Raw genomic sequence first — 5,365 nt, 5'->3', positions numbered from 1 at the left:
GAGTTGGAGAACGACGTTGAAAGGAAGAACTAATGAAAGAGAGAGAGTTTCTCTTTGGGAGTTTCCCGTTTGACCCCGACAGTCACTGATAAGTGCAAAGAGAYCCTCCCTACACCTCGCAGGATACAATATGCTCTCAGTAGTGATGCTCTACAACGTCACTCTGAGACATCTCGTGTAGTGTGAGCTCGTTGCCGGAGGGCTGAAACTCCAAGGACATTGGCCAAAGGGCAATCTCTAKTTGAAAAGAGTCCGGGAAGAGAAGAGAGGGGGGTTAACCGTGATAAAGGTGTTAGGGAGTCAGAGTCACACTGTCTGTGAGCTCGCTGGATCACGTGGAGGTGCTAAATTCAAGTTCCGTTATTCCAACCCTCCCAGACTCGAAATGCAGATATTCTTCTAAAAGCCAAGGCACTCTAGATGCATGAACACGGCCTCAGTGTTAGATTGCAGTGAGGATATCAACTGACACTGGCCATAGAGGGCAGTTTAAAATATATATGCTTATATCTCAAATGTCCCTGACTATCACTATCTTGTGATAAATCAAATCAAATGTATTGGTCACGTACACGTGTTTGGCAGATGTTTTTGCGGGTGTAGCGAAATGCATGCGTTGCCACCCACTGATTCACAACTTTGTAAACCACAGCACCACTATCTATCTGTCCATTCATTCATTGTCATTCATCTCTCATCGCAAGTTTCCCATTGATGCTTCTCTTGCTCCCATGACTGGAAGACCTTGGAATCTCAACAAGCATCACAGGGTGTTTTAAACAACAAACGCAGCCAGCTGAGAATACTCCTTGTCTGGCCTCTATATGAATGAACAACACTGCCAATTCAGTGTGTTTGCTTAGAGTGTTACGCCACCTACCACTGCCGCCACAGATGTAGGATCTTAATTTGATCACCCTGGTTGTGGGTTTAAAAGACTTCTGAAGTTCGTAAGTTCCATTTTGACATTGCTCAGACTTGATTTTCTCTTATAAAAAAATCTACCAACCCCTAAACACACGTTCATTAATTATAATCCACATAATAATTCACATTCCTTTTGCTGCATTATTTGTCCTGCTGTAGTAAACTGGCTCAAATTTTGATCCACATCTGTACTAAGGTCAACCGATTATGATTTTCAACGCGAACCGATACCATACCGATTATTGGAGGACAAAAAAAGCCGATACCGATTATCGGTGATTTATAAAAAATAAAAAATGTTTTATATATTATATATATATATCATCACACACACACACATTTTTGGTAATAATGACAATTGCAACAATACTGAATGAACAATGAACACTTTATTTTAACTTAATATAATACAGTAATACACACCACACACATATCTCTGAGCTGACAATGATACTGAAGAGTCTGCTTAGGAGACAAATACTCTCAACTGTTTGAATAAAAATGAGTTTAAGTTACCTGTGATGATGTTGAAAACAAAAACGGTCATTTCTATATGTAGGAAATCTATTTTAATAATGGGACTGTAAGAATTGATGACGCAAGTGCGATCATAATTCCCATGACACCTTCCTAGGCAAATTGGAAAGGGTTCCCATTTATTCCATAGTGAATATTTTAGATTCGTACCTTAAAAAGTAAGCTGTGGTTACGGGTAGGCTTACACCACCTTGGCCAACTGGTCTATACTGTGTACGATATCAAGGACAAGGTAACTCTGATCAAATCTGGCTAATATGAAGGCGAACGAGTATTTTGATGTGTGTAGAGGTAGAAGATTTAATTGAAACATATGATTACAAACGTTACCTGATATCCTAGTGAGAATTTACACGGGGTACTGCAAAACTGTCGAGGGCGGTTTACAGCCTGCGACGAAAACAGACCTTATTTTAAGTGATCAAGGCTTCTCGTTAATGGAAGAAATGCCGAGGTCTGAACAGGATAAAAGTGAACGAGAGAGAACCAAAGCCTTCAAGGTTGCAAGCCGCAATTATTACAGGAATTATAGCGTACGACTAATTGTCTCTCTAAACCACGGTAATCGGATAGCCACATTGATGACGTAAGTTCACGAAGACATATACCTGAGAATACGCACCAAACGTAATTCGCGTATCCTATTTAGACTAATCGGTGGCATCCATGTATCTAAATATTAATGCGTTACTGATGACACGACTTCGACTATCCTGATTATCGAATCAATTACGTAGAAATTTCTGCAAAGCTAGTATCGCAAAGAGCTACAGGCGCCCAAACGTTTGCATATACTCCTGACTCTAGGCGTGCAATGAACGCAAGGAACTATGACACCAATTTCACCTGGTGTAATATTGTCTTCTAGACCTGAGATTTCTTTAGCTAACCTATGCACCAGGTTTAAAACATATATAAGCCTTGCTGTATTAAGACTTTAAGAAAGGCATTGAATATGTTTATGGTTAAGATCAAGCATTGGAGGCAATGACCAGTCCATTGATTGATGTTTTTAAATAAATAAGTTTCAATGGCTAGCTAGCAATTTACCACCTCGCTTACTTGCATTTCGCTCGGCACAGGCAGGCTGCCTCGGGAGTGCAATGTAATCAGTGTTAGAGATTGATAGTTAACCTTGTAGGTTGCAAGATTGGATCCCCGAGCTAAAGAGGTAAAAATCCTGTCGGTTCTGCCCCTGGCATAACGTTCCTAGGTCCGTCATTGAAAATAAGCTAATGTGTTCTTGAACTTGAACTTGCCTAGTTAATAAAGATAAAGTACAGCGTGTAAAAAAATAAATATCAATAATAATAATCGCGCCCAAAATAACCAATTTTCCGATTCGTGATTGAAACTGAAATCGGCTCTCAATCTGTACTGCCACCGTTCAAACAAAACAGAGAGAGCGTCTGCGTCCCATATAATCTCCATTTCTACCCAAGTGCTGCACTTGTTCCCTTCTTTCTCCCCAAAGTGTGTACTTTTATCCCTTCCCTTCATGGATTCCTGGAAGGAAAGATGCCTGGTATACTAAATATGGTGGATACTACCTTCTAGCCACACTACCAATAACAAGGGGATGTGTACCTCCTCGCTCCTAAGACCGCTTACTGACAGCAAAGGGGGCTACGACTGGTGAGAAGTGCTTAACCATAGTTATATCTTTAGTAGAAGGCAAACCCGCAATTCAAGTCAATGAGCGCGTCTAAAAAGGGGCTTTGCCCGTTCTAATAATTTATATTTCTATGGAATTAGGCTCGCCAGGTGCAATCTATGTCATTCAAATTGCCAGCAATGTTGTTGGGCAGCAAACACAATAAAGCTGGGGCTTTCATGTGGAGGTGTGGGCTTTAGGTGAGAGTGTGGGCTTTAGGTTGATAGTGTGGCGCTTTAGGTTAGGTGTCGGGCTTTAAGTGATCAGTGTGGGCTTTAGGTTGAGAGTTGTGGGCTTAGGTTGAGAGTGTGGTGCTTTAGTTGAGAGTGTGGACTTTAAGGTTGATAGTGTTGGGTTTAGGTTGAGAGTAGTGGCGCTTTAGGTTGACAGTGTGGGCTTTAAGGTTGAGCAGTATGGGCTTTAGCGTTGACGAGTGGGACTTTAGGTTGAGATGTGGCTTCTAGGTGAGATGTGGGCTTTAGGTGAGACCGTGTGCTTTAGGTTGAGAGTGTGGGCTTAGTCTGATAGTGTGGGCTTTAGGTTGATAGTGTGGCTTTAGGTTGAGATGTGAGGTTTAGGTGAGAGTGTGGGCTTTAGGTTGAGAGTGTGGCTTTAGGTTGAGAGTGTGGGGCTTAAGGTTGAGAGTGTGGGCTTTAGGTTGATAGTGTGGGCTTTAGGTTGATAGTGTGGGCTTTAAGGTTGAGAGTAGTGGGCTTTAGGTTGAGAGTTGTGGGCTTTAAGGTTGAGAGTGTGGGCTTTAGGTTGAGAGTGTGGACTTTAGGTTGAGAGTGTGGCTTTAGATTGACGTAGTGTGGCTTTAGGTTGAGAGCTGTGGGCTTTAGGTTGAGAGTCGGTGGGGTTTAGAGTTGATCAGTGTGGGGCTTTAGGCTTGAATAGTTGTGGGCTTTTAGGTGAGAGTGTGGGCTTTACGGTTGAGAGTTGTGGGCTTTAGGTTGAGAGTGTGGGCTTTAGGTTGAGAGTGTGGGCTTTAGGTTTGAATGAGTGTGGGGCTTTAGGTTGAGCAGTAGTGGGCTTTACAGGTTGAGTAGTGTGGGCATTAGTTGAGTAGTGTGGGACTTTGAGGTTGAGATGTCGGCGCTTAGGTTGAGAGTGTGGGCTTCTAAGGTGAAGCAGTGTGGGCTTTAGGGTGAGAGTGTGCGCTTTATGGTTGAGAGTGTGGGCTTTAGGTTGAGAGTGGGGCTTTTACGGTTGAGAGTGTGGGCTTTAGGTTGAAGGAGTGTAGGGCTTTAGGTTGATAGTGCTGGGCTTTATGGTGATATGGTGGGCTTTAGGTTGAGAGTGTTGGGCCTTTAGGTTAGAGTGTGGGCTTTAAGGTTGATGTGGTGGGCTTTAGGTTCATCAGTGTGGGCTTTAGGTTGATAGTTGGGTCTTTAGGCTTGATAGTTGTGGGCTTTAGGTTGAGAGTGTGGGCTTTATGTTGATTGAAGTGTGGGCTTACGTGATAGTGTGGGCTTTAGTGTTGAGAGTGGAGTGTGGCTTTAGGTTAAGTGTGGGCTTTAGGTTGTGATTAGTGTGGGCTTTAGGTTCGAGAGGTGTGGGCTTTAGGTTGATAGTTCGTGGGCTTTAGGTGAGCAGTGTGGGCTTTTGGTTAGAGTCGTGGCTTTAGGTTGATAGTGTGGGCTTTAGGTTGATGAGTGTGGGCTTATCGGTTGAGAGTGTGGCTTTAGTGTTGATAGTGTTGCTTTAGGTTGAGAGTGTGGGCTTAGGTTGAATAGTGTGGGCTTTAGGTTGCATATCGGGGCTTTAAGTTGATAGTGTGGGCTTAGGTTAGAGTGTCGTGCTTTAGGTTGATAGTGTGGGGCTTTTGGTTGCGGGTGTGGGCTTTAGGTTGAAGAGTTGTGGGCTTTGGTTGAGAGTGTGGGCTTTAGTTGAGATCGAGTTGGGGCTTTAGGTTGAGAGTGTGGGGCTTTAGGTTGAGAGTGATATGGGCTTAGGTTGAGAGTCGTCGGGCTTTAGGTTGAATAGTGTGGGCTTTAGGTTGATAGTGTGGGCTTTAGGTGAGATTGTGGTCTTCAGGTTGATCAGTGTGGGCTTTAGGTTCTGAAGTGTGGCTTTAGGTTGATAGTTGGGCTTAGGTTGATAGTGTGGGCTTTAAGGTTAGAGTGTGGGCTTTATGTTGATACGTAGTGGGCTTTAGCGTGAGAGTGTGGGCTTAGTGTGAGAAGTGGAGTGTGGGGCTTTAGGTTGATAGTTGTGGGCTTTAGATTGATAGAGCTGGGCTTTAGG

General features: G+C 43.4%; 1 long non-coding RNA gene across 1 annotated transcript; it reads left to right on the top strand.

Moving 5' to 3' along the window:
* Nucleotides 1-3,643: 3,643 nt before the first annotated feature.
* On the top strand, nucleotides 3,644-4,113 carry LOC139025235 (uncharacterized). Its single transcript, XR_011476708.1, has 4 exons — nucleotides 3,644-3,665; nucleotides 3,743-3,795; nucleotides 3,860-3,906; nucleotides 4,058-4,113. It is a non-coding gene; the product is annotated as an uncharacterized lncRNA (long non-coding RNA).
* Nucleotides 4,114-5,365: the final 1,252 nt, after the last annotated feature.

This window comes from Salvelinus sp. IW2-2015, unplaced genomic scaffold (genome assembly GCF_002910315.2).
Source record: "Salvelinus sp. IW2-2015 unplaced genomic scaffold, ASM291031v2 Un_scaffold2406, whole genome shotgun sequence".
NCBI lineage: Eukaryota > Metazoa > Chordata > Actinopteri > Salmoniformes > Salmonidae > Salvelinus > Salvelinus sp. IW2-2015.
Note: the sequence above shows the minus strand (reverse complement) of the source record. Positions and strands in the feature narration are given on the sequence as shown.